The sequence below is a fragment of the Mirounga leonina genome, unplaced genomic scaffold (assembly GCF_011800145.1).
Source record: "Mirounga leonina isolate KUSES-001 unplaced genomic scaffold, KU_Mleo_1.0 Mir_101609, whole genome shotgun sequence".
In the NCBI taxonomy this organism is placed as follows: Eukaryota; Metazoa; Chordata; class Mammalia; order Carnivora; family Phocidae; genus Mirounga; species Mirounga leonina.
This window is the reverse complement of record NW_023270164.1, coordinates 5,374,936-5,389,431: the sequence shown is the minus strand read 5'-3', so window position 1 is coordinate 5,389,431 and position 14,496 is coordinate 5,374,936. Positions and strand designations below refer to the sequence as shown.

General features: G+C 60.1%; 1 protein-coding gene across 7 annotated transcripts in view; it reads left to right on the top strand.

Moving 5' to 3' along the window:
* The first annotated feature begins 2,401 nt into the window (after window positions 1-2,401).
* Window positions 2,402-14,496, top strand: part of BCOR (BCL6 corepressor) — a 46,454-nt gene continuing 34,359 nt past the window's right edge. For 4 of the 7 annotated variants that reach the window (XM_035003093.1, XM_035003116.1, XM_035003103.1 and 1 more), the window contains exon 1: window positions 2,403-2,689. The gene's annotated coding sequence lies outside the window, so the exon portion shown is untranslated. Of the gene's footprint in view, window positions 2,690-14,496 lie in introns of all 7 variants that reach the window. The other 3 variants (XM_035003075.1, XM_035003066.1, XM_035003084.1) reach the window with 1 other exon arrangement.

The window sequence follows — 14,496 nt, the reverse complement described above, 5'->3', positions numbered from 1 at the left end:
TGAAGATTTAATTCTGCCAGAAGTTTCGGGTTTCAAACGGTAGAGATGTTTCACTTCTGCTTTGAAAAGGGCTCTTTTTATAACTATGTACTGAGAACTAAAACAGAATAAATAACATCGCACCTAACACCAGTCCGGCAGTCAGTATTGAGTCTAATTTTTAAAAGGGCTCTGCTAGCTAGAGCTGATTTTGGCCTTGACCTTGACTTCGTAATCAACTTGAGATGCTTTTGATTATTTTTGGCATGGAGACACTCCAGGATATTTTAAAACTTTCCGTGTGGATTTACAAGCTACCTCCATTTCGGATTGATGTTCTCATCGAGCCTGCACCATCTTGTCCTTAAGGCAGAAAGAGACTTCCCCCACCCCCAGCATAAAAAGACTAGCGAAGAGCCCAGTAGGATCACCTTTTGCGGCGAGGTCCGGGCCCGCGGTCTGGGTGCGGCTAGGCCGGAATACCCCTCCCCCACTCCCACCCCTTCCCGCCAGCTTCACGAACTGGGGCTTCACGGCTCGCCCTAGAGGCTCTGCGCTCCGGGGAGGCCGGAACCTCGCCTCTCCGCCTCCCCCTCCCGCCCGCCGGCCCCCGCCCTCCCCCCGCGGCCAGTACCGCGCGGGGTGCGCTGGAGAAGCTCAATACGTGTCAATTGAATTGAACTGCTGCGGGCGCAGGCTGTACGCCGCCGCCGAGCACCGATCAGCACGACGTTACCGAGTGGAAATTTATGGGGCGAACGGTGTAAGCCAAAAGTTGCTCCCTGCCAAGGAAAATAAAACGCGGGAGATAATCTCCCGAGGCCGGGGGCCGAGGGGCCAGGACAGAGCCTCCAACCGTCTGAGGTGCAGACTACGAAATGCCCGTAAACGGGGAGAAATTCTGGCGGATCTCCGCTCCCCTGCCGCCCCCACCCCCGCTTCCTTGTGCCCCACTGACTGCCTTCCCCACCTCACCCCCACGCCCCCGCCTCTCCAAACAATTCCCACACAATCGAAACGTCCGGGGAACTCGGGTGCGGAGTTCGGGCGGAACGGCCACCGGGGCCAGGCGTGGTGTTTGCAGGTAGCTCTCTGGGCACCAGAATGGGCCAGGGCTCCTCCCGGAGGAAGGGGCGACGCAGGGCGAGGGTGGGCGCCGACGCGCACTCGCCAGGCTCTGCCGGGTCTCGGAGGGGACGCGCGAGCGGGAGAGCGCAGCGCTGGTGGCGAGAGGAGGCAGCGGCGCCTGCCGCTGGGGTTTGACAGCTTTGGCTGCGCGGAGTGCGAGGCGCTTTATGGTAATTGCGGTCCTCCACTGGCCTTCTGGGTAGCGAGGGGAGTCTCGGCGCGCGGCTGGGAGAGCCGCCCCCGCCGCCCCCGCCGCCCCCCATCCCCTCGGCTCGGGATCAGCCGGCCGCCCGAGCCGCCGCCGCCGCCGCCGCCCGAGCCGGTCTCTGGCTCAACCAGGACGCGCGCCCGGGCCGGGTGTGCGCAGCCAACTCGGTCCGAGCGGGGGAGGGGAGGGCAAGGGGCGAGTGGGGGGAGCCACCCAAGTGGTCCGGGCTCCGGACCCCGAGAGGTGAAACGCGCCCGGCCGGGAATCGATGACGGCTGGGGAAACTCGGGCAAACCTTTCCTGGGGAATCACCCCTCCGCAACCCCACCGCCGAGGCGCCGCAGCGGAGGGTGAGCGGAGGCTGGGGGAGCTCAAACTTGCGAGAGCTGGAGGCGGCGGCGGCGGGCGGGCGGCTGTCGCCCGAGCGCAGCGCCTGCGGGGGGAGGGGAGGCGGCTGCTGGGAGGGAGGGAGGGAGGGCGGGCGGGCGGGCGGAGGGAGGGGGAGGAGGAAGAGGAGGGAACCGGGGAGGGGGACGCGTTGGGATCGCGGCGTGCGGCGGCAGACGGAGCCCGGGCTCCCAGCGGCAAGGTGAGGAAGAGCTACGCTCCTCGTTGAACGCGGGCCGAGCTCGGCGGCTGCGGGGGAGACGCGCCGGAGCCCAGACCGCGACCGAGAGCGGGAGCGAGGCGGGCGGCGGCGGAGGGGGAGCCCGCGAGCCGCCGGGCGGGGAGCCCAAGCCGCGCTGTCGCCGCGCAGGGACGACTTGGCCAACACACTCACTCACACACACGCGCGCGCGCGCGCGCACACACACACACACACACACACACACTCACATACACCCAGCCCGAGCGGGCGCTCGCGGCGATCCGTCAACATGGCGCTGGGGCTCCTGCCCGAGCGCGGGCGGCAGCAGCGGCGGCGCGGGAGCTGCTGAGCCCGGCCGAGCCCGGCCCAACCCCGGGAGCCCGGAGGATCGCGCGGGGCCGTCGCCACCTGCCCGGAGGCTTTGAGCCCGCCCCGCCCCGCCCCCACCCGGCCCAGAGCCCACCCCTCCGCGGGGCCGACCCCGAGGGCAGCCGGCTGGCAGCAGACGGCGAGGGAGACGAGCGAGCGCGGCACCGCGAGCGGGCTGCGGGCAGCCGGGGACGGCAAACTTTGCTGCTCGCCGCGCTTCCCCGGCCCGGCTCCTTCTCCGCTCGCTAACGTCGCCACCCCACTTTCCTCCAACCCCGCACACCTCTCCCCACCCAGCCATCCGCCCCTCGCTCCTCCTCGCCGCCTCGACTCTGCTCGGGGGTTGGGGGGGGAGAGGAAAACTTCAAAGCGCCGGATCGCAGGCTCCCTGCTTACTCCCCGGCCGGGGATTTCAGGTCAGTGCTCGGAACACCTTTCCCCGGGGAGGCCGCGCGGGCGGCGGGCGGCGGGCGGGCGGGCGGGCGGGCGCGTCGCGGGCTGCAGCCGGCCCCCTCCCTCGGGGCCCCCTCCCGCAGCGGGTTGCTCCTCCGAGTCTCTCGCGTACCCCGTGGAGCTCGAAGGTTTCGCCTCGCGCTTCCCTTTGGCTGCTTGGCTCGCTTTCGTTTTTATCTCCTAGCTGTAAGTTATTAAAAATGCAGCCAGCCTAAGCGGCCCCGCGTGGGCACCGGGGAGGGAGGGACGCGGCGAGGGGCCTGCCGCCTCCCCGGGGGCTGGGAGGAGAGCAGGGAGTTCGCGGAGTGGAAGTTTGCAGCCTGTGTGTGTCTGTGCGCGGGAGCGCGGTCGCCGCTGAGCGCCGCGAGTCGGGCGCGGGGGGAGGGGGGGCGGCTGGGCTGGAAGCTGGGAAGCTCGGCTCGGCGTTAGCTCGCGAGCAGGAAGGGGAGGGCGGCGGGTTCCCGTCTGCTTTCTTTTTCGACTCGGGAAAGAACTGTAAAAACCCCCAGCCGCCGCCGCCTCGTCTCGCCTCTCCAGGGGCCGGTCGTTCCTCCTAGTGGAACGACGGCGTGTGCGTGCGCGAGGGTGTGTGGCGGGCGCCCCGGGCCGAGCCGAGCTCGACCTGCCGCCGCGCAACTCGGGAGGGGAGTCCCGGGTTTTTTCTTGGCTTGCCCCAAAGCGCGAATCACGTGGATTTAAAAAAAAAAAAGAAAGAAAGAAAAGAAACTACTAGGAAATCGAGCCGAGCGAGGGGTTCCGACTCGGCCCGCCCGCCCGCCAGCCAGGTCAGACGCTTTGTTTTTTAAATGTTCTTCTGAAATTATAATCCGAGACTCCCTCCCACCCCCCATGCCCTCCCCGACGTTGCGGGGTAGGTTCTAAGTTGTGAGCCCCCGGGGGCGGGGGGAGAATGTGCGGGGGCGGGGGCGGCGGCGGGAAGGGAGGGCGCGGGCGCCGGGGGGGGGGGCGCGAGACCTGGGCCCTCCACTGGGCAGCGGGGAGTCTGGTGGGGAAGCTGTTTGGGCGTGTGCGTGTCTGTGGCCGGAGGAAGTTGGTCTCACTCGGAGGGCGTGCGGCGCAGAGGCTGAGGGCGAAGAGGAACTTGCGCACCCGGGCGCGATCCTCGGCCAAGGCGGGGAGGGCGAGGCGCCGCTGCGCCGCGGGGCCCGCGCTCGGAGCAGGCGGGCCGCGGCGCCGCAGAGCCTCCGCCAACTCGGGGGCTCACGGCGGCGGCGACGTGCGCCTGCTGTTTACCAAGCGAGCCCTGGGGCGCCGTGTGCGGAGCAGGGCGCTCAAGGCACGCGTGGTCCCGGCGGGCTTTCCGCCGCTCGCACTTTCGAGTGGGCACTTCCCTGGGTCCCTGAGACGGCGGAGTCTGGCCGCGTCTAGGCCGAGGCCGGGCGAGGCTTAATTTGCTGTTAATGAATCTTTTCCAGAAAGTCCGCGATCTCCAGCTAGAGGCTGTGAGTGCCTGCGCGTGAGGGCGCGCGCCGCCGGCGTCTGAAGGGTGGGGGTGGGGGAATTGAAGAGCGAAGGAAGAGGGGGGAGGGTTATGTGTATTTAAAAACAAACCTTAAAAAGAAACCAGCGCGCTTCAAATAGGTATTCTCACAGCCTCTCTGTGTCTAGACCAGACAGCTCAGGGTTTTAGCTGGTTTTTTATTTTTTTCTTTCCTTTTTCTTTTTTCTTTTCTTTTCTTTCTTTTTTTTTTTGAGAGGGAGAAGGCGAAGGGAGGGGTAGTGGTATTTGGTGCAAGGGGTAGCCTCTTGTCGAAAAATCCTTAAAAATGGCCTGGAAGTGAAAACAGGGAGGAAATGGCCCACCCCAGAAGGTAGTGGGTGGCGAACGCAGACAGAGTTGGGTATTTCTAGCCATCTGACACTTCCTGTGGCACTGGAAACGGACACCGCGGGCCGAAATCAATCCTTACGAGGTGTTGGATTCGGGTTTGCCAGCGGAATTGCTTGTGTGGAAGGCATTTTAATTGTCGGTCTCGGAGACTTCTGTACGTGGGCACTTGGAGAATACGTTTTCTTCTCGACCCTTCCCACTCCACCCCCGACCTGTTATCTGGTCTGGGCTTTGCAGTGTTGGTTCTCGTGTTTATTTTGGGCACGATTTCACCGCGTGGAGGGACGTTGGCGGGGGGCGGGGGAGCTGGCGGTGATTAATATGCCGTCCAGGTTTAATGCGAGGCTGGCCTTCAGTGTGCGGGTATCCGCCGCCCCTCGCCAGGATTGCCTGGGGTAGTTAGGGGAGCGCGCGGGGTTCGGGCGCCAGGCGCTCGGCAGGCAGGTTGGGGCTGGGGCTCGTACGGCCCCAGCGCTGTCCTTTGAGGCGCTGTCACCAGTAGGTGACTGAGAGTTAATTAGGAAGTGTTCTCCGGATCAATGGGCCGCACAGCTCATTAGCGATTCTCCCCAGCCCTTTGCAGGGCCGGCCGGGCCTCTGCCTCCCACACAGGCCGGGGCCCCGCGGCCGGGGCTTCGGAGAGCGCGGCTGGGAAGTGGGGAGGGACCGGCAGCAAGGGGCGGTGGAGAGGCGAGTGTAACTTCGCCGGGCTGCGCGTTGCGTGTGGCGCCGCGAGGCCCGCGCAACCCGCTCTTTCTTCCTGCTCTCGGTCGCCTCGACTGTGTCTTTAACTCGCTCCTGCTCGCGTCGCTGCCTGGCGACTCCTCCCCGCCTCCCTCGCCTATCTCTTGTTCTCTAAGCACGACGCCTGTGCTCCCCGCCCAGTTTGGGATTAGACAAGATAAAAATAGGACTGCCCAGCGCGCAGAGCTGTGACTGCCCCGGCAGCCGGGCTGGCGGGAGCGCCGGGGGCCGGGGCCAGGGCCGGCGAGAACCCGCCGTGCGCTCGGGGCGGCCCGCGCCCGTAGGCTCCCACCCCCACCCTGCAGGCGCGGTCACGCTCCCCGGGTTCTGTCCGCCGGGAACCGTGCGAGCAGGGGGACCTGGGCAGGGTCTCCGCGCTCTCGCGGGTGTTGTTGGTGTGCCTGTGATAGATCGGTCTAGACAGGCATGCAGGCTCCCTCCCGGCTGAAGGACGGGAAAGGGGGGGGGGGCGGGCCGCGGAGGCGGCGGCAGACTCCCGTGAGCAGCGAGTGAGCGAACAAGCCTGCGGGCCCTGCGAGCAGGGTGGAGGGAAGGCTGTGAGGATTTCTCTTAACCCTTTAAAGGCAATGGGGGAGTGCGATGCGGTAGTGGGGGCAAAGATCCTTGTAGAAATTCCTGGAGGCAGAGTAGCCCCCCCGGAGGGAGGGGGGCGGGGCGGGAGTCTGGGCCTAGGGTTTTCCTTTCTCTTCTGTGCTTGCACGCTCACATCCTGATGCATTGGACTCGATTCTTCGACAAACCAAACGCAGCTGCTAGATGGTCTAGTTTGACCCAGGACCTCTCAACGGGAGGGAGGCGTGAACACACAGTAGGCACCCTCACTTAAGGAACCGGGTTTAGGAGATGCAGATCTAGACCTCCCAGAGAGAATTCGTGCAGACGATCCTAGTAATGGGAAGGTCGGCTCAGAGCTGTGGTGGGGTGGGGCCTCTGACCAAGACTGCTGCAGACGGAAGACCTGAGACTGAAATGCCAGGCCAATGTGTACAGGTATGCATTGGAGACAGCAAAGAGGTCCTTGAGTTGTCTGTATAAACAGATGGCACTTTTAACCATGAACTTGTGGGGAGTTAGAATCAGATATGTGCAAGGAGACAGCCTCTAAACAGGAGTTGGTTAGGGATGTGTACAAGATCGAGCATCCGTATGCACAAACGTGGGGTCGACATTGAGCCCATCCAAAAATTTAAACATAACCTCACAGAGAGTGGTCTAGTTCTTTCTAGAGGTTGAAATTGGTGGGTGGGTTACCCTATATATAAATAAGTCATTAGTGAACACACCTCTGTCTCCTTCCCCATCCTCTTCCTTTTAGGGTTTGTGGTTCAGGGGATTCTCTAGTTATATTTAAACTGCAAACCCATGTTGGTCTAGCCTGGGAATGGGCCACATATTACGGGCAAAGCAAGAATGTAAGTAGTGGGGAGGTGTAGGAGCTAGACAGGAATGTTCAGATTAAGATGTGCGCCTGGATGACATGTGCTGAAACAAATCAAGACACTTGGTCTCCGATGCCCACATGGAACAAGAGATACATAAGAGATAAAGAACTGGCCGAGGAGAATGTAAACACGGGTGTGCAAATACAGGGACCTATAGTGATATTCTAAGAGAAAAATCCCAGACTTTGTTGAGCTGGAAACTGGGGCAGAATTTCTGTAAGTGCGTTCCAGAGACAAAAGCCCATTTAAAGGTGTGAAGAGGGTCACTTGGAAACACAAAAAGCATTCATATGCATACATCCATGCTTAGATACACTGGCTGAATGACAAAAACTCCTCCTTGGCCGACGAAGACTTTCCTGCCGGGGGAGAGCAATGTGGGCACGGAAGTGTGGGCCGCCTAACCACCTTTGTGCACTCACTGGCAGGGAAAAACTGTGTCGTAGGCTGGAAGGAAACTGAGGGCAAAGCGGCCTAGCTAAGGGCGAATGGCCCTCGCTCACCAGTAGTACTTCTGGTTATAATTTCTTCCCTTCTGGGGCAGGGGAGAGGGTATGTGTGGAGCTGGTAGGAGGATCTCTAAGAGATTCTGAGTTCTTGACCTTGAGTGGATGGATGGTGGAGGAAAAAGAAGAGTAGGTCAGGAGGAATAGATAGATGGTGGCCCTCCTCTGAAGTCCTGTTTGCTGATGTGGCTGTCAGCCTGGTGGACTGATAAAGATAGAACCGAAAGAAGTGCGAAGTTCGGCCTCCGGGAGCAATAAAGGGGAGGTATGCTTTCATTTTGGTATGCTTTAATTTTTTTTCTTTTTCTTTTCTGGAGGAGACCTTGCGGGGACGGTCTGTGTAGGGTGGATTGGTAGGCGCCTGTGCGACCCCAGACGCTCACGTAAACTAGGCTAGGGTTTGGTTTGCCCGCGGCGTCGATTTGCCGCGGTCCCTCTTTGTCTGAGCCCAGCCGGGAATTCCAGCTTTTATTGGGAAGACCGCACTCGGGTGGAGCCCGCGCAGGGTCGGGCGGGGCAGGGCTGGGCCGCGCGGTCTGGGCGGGAGGCTTGCAGGCCGCAGTGCCGCCCGAACTCCGGGACGGTCCTCAGGAGCGCAAGGCAGCCCTGACGATACCACCTCGGTGGTTTCCTCGAGGGCGCCGGGCCCGGCCGAGCTAGCCAGGCGCGGCGGGGCGGGGTGGGGGACCTCGAGGGTCCACTTCGGCCTCCGAGCCCAACCCCTCCCTCCCGCTGGCCCCACCCCTCCCCCCGCCAGCCCGAGGCCGAAAGGAGCTCAGAAGGCCCTTTGTTAGGCCCCAGGGTCACACCCGTGCCCTGGGGGCCGCAGAGGGGCGGGAGAGCGGTGCTCTCGGCGAGAAAGGACCTTATCCTTGCTCGGAGGCCTCAGCCGCCCGCTCACACGGTTCGGGGAGGGGAGGCCGAGGCCGGCCAAGGCCCGCCCCAGCTGCTTTGCCAGTGTGTATGGCCCACAGGATTCCGTCTGTTTGCAAAGCAGGCTGCACTGCTGGGGCCTAGGTGGCGGCGGCGGCGGGGTTGAGAAGCTGCTGGGGCAGAAGTGGACAGCCTCCTCGGGCCGCCCGGGTGGTAGCCCAGCCGCCTTCGTCGCGAGCACTTGGCCCGAGACTTCCCCCGACCACCAGCCCAGCCCGACGGCTTTTTGCTAGTTACCCCCAACGTGTTCCTCTGGGAGGGATATCTGACTTTGTGTTGGATGGGAATGAAGGAACGATGCTTTTCTGCGGTATTTCTGTAGAAGGTCCCCTTTCCCAGCACAGGCTCATCTGTGCCTGTCTTCAGTCGAGGGTCTCGGAAATGGGGGTCCCTCACTTGGTTAATTTTTAGAGCTATGTCTCCCCAAGCCATCCCCCCCCCCCCCCAGCACCTACAGGCTCGGCTCCCTGTGATTAGACTAACGGGGAAGTCCGCTAGAAGATCCTGACAGCATAAAATATAATTTGTGATCTAAAAGACAGTTTCCAGTATAATCTCATTATGCACCACAGACTCCTGGTGTTATTTTGTGGAAGGCGGACAATGATCAATTTACATTGACCCGGGGCTGGGCGAGCTTTTAGATGGTAATTGCCATATTGATTTGCATGCAAAAAGGAGACCTGCTAAAATTAAAGACCGGAAGCTAAATTAAACTAAATTTATTGTCTAGGTGCAAACCAGAGAAACTACTGGGGGAGGGGGTGAGTCAGGTCGGGGTGCCAGGGCCAGAGCAGGTGAAAGTCCCAGAGAGCTTCCAGAGGTCACAGATTTGGGAGCGATCTTTGCCCTTGTGATTTCATAATGTGAGGAGGGGGACTTGTTTAGGGTATGGGGACTCAGCGGGAAAAAGTTATAAACAGGCACCATTGCATTGAAGGCACTGGGGTCTTTTAATGCTAATAGTAACTGGCGAGGGGGAGGAGAGGTTTATAGGGTTATAGGGGTCTTCCTGCACCATTTCCGGCAAGCCCCTATTTCTATTGTTCTACCCGAGCGCTCGCAATCGTGCCAGGGACACCCAAAACTCTTACAACTAAAGAGTTTAAAAAAAAAAAGCCCGCGGCCCTGCCCGCCCCACTCCCACCCCTCCCCCCTGCGTAAGTTCTTAAGGAGCGCGCGCGAGTGTGAGGCGCACTGCACGCGCGCCGCGGGCAGGCGGGGACCGTTGGGCGCCTGCCGGAGTTCCTCCCCGGACGCAGCAGCCCCACGCTCGGCCGGACGCCGATCGCTTCGGGGAGCCGCCCGCTCCAGGTGGTTCCAGGTGGCTCAAGGTGTGTGTGGGGGGGTCTGCCGGGCCCGCTGTCTCGCGGTGTCGGGGCGGGGGTCGCCTCCCCGGAGGTTTGGAAGGGCCTGCTCGGAGCTAGGGGCGGGGGGGGGGGCGGGGGCGGGCGGAGGCTGGAAACCCTGCCCCGATCGCCAACGCCGGAAAGTTTAAAAAAGAGAGAGAGAAAGGCACTGGCCGGGAGCCAGGGGCGGCCGGGCGGCGGGGGCGTGTTCGGCTGGCTAGTCGGGTGAGGACCCGGCGCCGCCATTGCCTCGATCCCTCCCGCTGCCGAGGCCCTTGCCGGCCCAGTCGCTCCTGGAGCCATTTCGCACATCCGGAGCCCCCGCCTCTTGGAGGAGCCACGGGCTCGGCCCCGGGAAGCCCGCAGGGGCAGCCGACTGTCCGGAGCCCCTGCCCTTCCCGGTCGCCACCGAGCCGAGCGGGAGATGGCCCTGTGCAGCCTGGGTCGTCGGGTGGGGAGAGTTCCCGGAGCATCCGAAAGCCTGGGGCAGATCTGGAAATTGGGGATGGGGCGGGGTGGCGATATTAGGCCCCGACCCGCGCTTCTGGGATGAGAAGTTGGAGAAATGAAAGATAATCCAGTCCCTAGCTTGTCTCAGAAGGCTTGGCCTTTTGTGGGGACACCCCTTCCCCGGGGTGGGCGAGTCCAGTAGGGCCTGGCGTCTTACGAGCCACTTCCCTCATAATCTCCTCCCCCACCCCATTTTGGTCCTTGGGGTTTTTCTTTAAAACCCTAGGAAAGGAGTAGGCGCACTCTTTCCAAAGGGCTTTTGCTCTATCTAGATAATTTGATTTATTGTTTTATGTGGCAAAACTAGGGTGGCAGGCCCAGCCCCAGTACCAGGAGTCAGCACTTTATTACAGGGCCCTGAGAGTAGCGACCCACCAACCCCCTGCCTATTTTGGACTCCTGAAGGAGGGGAAAGTGGAGCTTTGTTGGAAGCCCTGACCTCACACCAGGGTATTCTAGGGTAGGGAGATGTGTAGGAAGTCTCGGGAAATTGGGAAAGACTTCACGTGGACTAAGGTTACTGGGTGTAGGAGAAACTGGGTTCTGGTCTCCTTGTTGACTAAGTTATACGTTACATCAACTCTTTCCTCTTAGCCTGTCTTCGAAGACAAGGGCTAAGGAAGCTTTCCGAAATTCTTGGGGATTTCAAATGGCACAATTAGACCAATAATTGGCTCCTCTCCGCAACTCCAGGACTGAGTTTGACCGTGGCCCATTTTTACTAGCTGTGTGACCTTGGGGGCAAGTTATTTATGGCCTCTGAGCCTCAGTAAGTTTCTTCATTTGTAAGACTGGGAGTAATTATCCACCTTTAGGATCAAAGAAGACTACTTGGCACATAGTAGGCCCTGAGGATTTAGGGATTGCTTTGAATAACTAATCAGGTTCCTATAGGTGCGCCTCCGTTCCCCCCCCCCCCCCCCCCGCCCTCCTGAGACCTGCCTAGGCCAGTGTCCCGGGAGCGACGCAGGTTAAATTCGCCTCCGACGATCTTTCTCTGGTCTGCCTTCGTGGGCTCCTCTTTGTTTTGTTGCAGTTCTTTGCATTCTGCGCTCTAAAGGGTTCCATATGAAAGGGCTTGGATTTTTCCCCCCCCTAAGTGGGGTCATTATTTGGCTAGGAATTGATTCCAGAACCGGGCATCTAGGTGCTCTTTGGCAAGCCTCCCCGTCCTTCTTTCAGGGGAGAGAGGAACCTAGTGGCTGGAGGGGTGAGACCTGGTTGGAAGAGGTGAGGGGGTGGCCTGCTGCAGAGGCCAGAGGTGCTGTGGTTTGTTTGATAGGGATTAAGTCCGGATGTTACGAGGTCTCAGTGTGGTTTTCAATAAAGTCTGCCAGGGATTGCTTCTTTTTTTATATCGATATGTATTTTAAAAAATTACCAGCATGAGAAGAAAACCAGACCTGTATGGATCCAGGCCGGTAGTAAGCTACTGTGATCAGGTTTCCTACTCGACTCCCAGAGGGGAAGTCAGCGTTTGATTGAAGCTACACTTGGTTCTTGACTCTCAGGGGATGCCTGCTCTGAAACAGGAGCCCTCCCTTTCTCTCCTCCTCTCTCCCCTCCTCCTCCCTCTTTTTCCCTTCTTCCCCTAAAAGCCTTTGTGCTGAAAGAGCTTCAGTAGGCACGAATCCCTGGTCCCTCTCTAAAGAATGCCTCCCAGCCTTTGCTGACATTGTTTTGTGAACAGTGGGTTTTACCAGGCCAGCAGTTTTCCCCGCATCTTAGCTCACTATTTTAGAGGTAGAGTATGGCCAGGATGCGCCTAACTGCCGTGATTTCCACACCGTGGAGCCAGGGCCTTGCCTGTAATCTGAAGACACCTTAACCTTTGCCCCAGATGCCTCCAGAGGGGGTGAAGGTGGGGAGAGCAAGGACAGGGGGTCGTCGTTGAGGGTCTGTTTGTTTTTCTCCAGCAACAGAGGCAGAGGGTGGAGAAGGGGCCGAGTCAGGGAGAAGGGACGGTCCAGCTTTGGGTCTGATTTAAAACTTGGTCTAATTGGAGAAGCTCTTAGGCACTCAACAGTTCTGTACAAATGCAAACTTGAAATAGCTCTAGGCCTACGTCATTTAGGACAGAATAAATGAAGTACAGAAATGTCCAAACTATGCAAATCCTGGAGTTGTCTGCCCTCCCATAAACACATGACAAGTGCCAAGGCATTTCCAGTCAAAACAGCCATGGAACCAGCAGCCTCCATCCTTTGTATTTATTATTTTATTAACAGCATTTTACACAGCAGTTAACAAGCAGAGCCCTGCCTGCTTTGCGCCCCGTCTCTCGGCCGACCAGGGGGGGAAACTGGATGGATGGCAGTGGGGAGGAGTGGTCTCTAAAGGAGACGGCTAGCTGGAGGAGTCTCTGCAGATGGGTAAGGAAAAGTAGCATTTGGGGCTTCTTTCTACTGGCCGGAAAGAGAAGACAGCGCAAGTGAGCCTTTGGAGGAAGAGAATCCCCTCTCCCTTCTCAAGAGGAAAGTTGCACAGATGTGGTTATGTCTGGTCTCTGCTGGGATTCCAGAAGTTTAAACAGTATCATTTCAGGATCCTCTCTGCCCATCCGTTATTGGCAATTTTCACAGAATAAGTATTTGTCTGCTGTCCTGAGTCTGTATCCTGGTGGAAAGTTTGTAACGAAAAGTAATGCCTTTCTTAAGTCATAAAATGAGCCTTGTATGATTATTTAATTAAAATCTATTTAAGGACCGATTAGGCGTGTAATTTGCGCTAATAATGACGATTATGGAAATGTTCGACTTAACCAAAAATCATAAAGGAGACATTTTGATCAGTGGGGCGGCCCGTAAGTATTCAGGGAGTCGGACCATTTTCGAGGCGCCAGAGGCGGCGGGCGGCGGAAAGTGCGGAGCCGCCTGGCCTCTGCGCCCCAGGGCTCCGGGAGCGGCGGGCCTCCCTGCCCCGACCCCAAGCCCCAAGCCCATGCCCGGCCCCGGGGGCTTTGCCGAGCAGAGAAAGCGACCCCGGGAGTGTGAACCACCTCTCTTCCCAGCCGAGGGAGTGGGGGAGGGGTGCCTCCCCCCAGCCACCAGGAGGGGCAAACTCGGGGAGAGGGCTGATAAACCGCACAGAAATCCCGGCGACAGGGCTGTGCTCTTTCGCTTTTACAATCAGCCGCGACAAACTGCACGCTGCCTTGGCTAGCCTTGGCTGGAGCCTGGGGGGCGGGGGGCAGGGGGTGGGGGGAGGGGGGTCCCCTTGTTCCGGAGAAACCTGCCAGCTGCTGGGCTTGGTGCGAAGGCAGCGGAGGCAGACACAATGCTGCTGTTGTTGGTTTGATCTCGAACTGGGGATTGTTAGTCTGGCTTTAACTGTGTGGTAAGGGGGGAATGTGAAGGCTGTTTACAGCGAGTGCAAATAATGTGACAGCTGTTGGTGCACGAGCAGCGCCGCGCTTACACAAAGCGTGCACTGTGCAGGCCCGCGGAGAGCCGCAGAGGTGGCCGCCGCTTTCTGGCCACGGCGTCCTCGTCCTCCGAGGAGAGGAAAAGTCAGCCGCGCGTCGCACCGCCCCCCGCCCCGCCCCCCGCCCCAACACACACCTTTGCGGCTCCCAGAATCGGCACGGAGGTGCAGGATGGTGTGTGGTGTGTCGTCTAGTCCTGCAGACGTGGTGGGAGAGGGCCCACGGGGTCCCGCGTGTCACTGTCCAGAGGGGCTTGGCCAGGATCGCTGCACCTGGGTCCTCAGGTGCTCAGAGGCACGGTTTTTAAGATTTGGGAACGTAACTTGCAGCCCTGAGCAAGCTTGTTGGAAACTGTGTTATTAACCGAAGGCTGTCTGGAAGTCGCAGAGGCTCTGGTGGCCCTCGTTGCCCCTCTGAAGTGGCTCTGTTACTGAGACAAGTTAGAGAGACAGGCGGGCGCTGTGTTCTGTGCACTCACCACTCTTTCCCCGGGCTGGAAACACAGGTGTGTAGGCTCAGGACCCAAAGGGGGGCGGGGAGCGAAGGGGTGCACTTTGGCTTTTGATTACCCACACCCCTTAACCTTCCCTGGCAAGCCTTCCCATTTCCAAGAGCACATTCGCCTTCAGCTGTAGGACGCAAAGGTGCGGCCCTGAGGTGTGCCCACGGCACCACCCACTCTGTGACTTAGATCAGCTAGATGCCCACAGCCACAGGCCTTCTCTGAGGTCCTGGTCGCCGGCCAGGCACTGGGGGGAGGTGCCAGGGCAGGAGGGAGAGCAGTTGGTGGCGGCAGTCACCCCCCCACCCCACCCCCAGCCCTGGAGATGTAGGGCTGGCCCAAGCAGGTGGGTTCAGGATGGCCAGGATGGCCAGACACGTTGGGCCTGCTTCTGGGCTGTCCTGGGGCCAAAAGGGTGTCAGAGTTGCTCCCCTCCCCCTCCCAAGACTGGAGCCTTCACAGCCCTGCGCTGCCCCCCCTCCCCCCC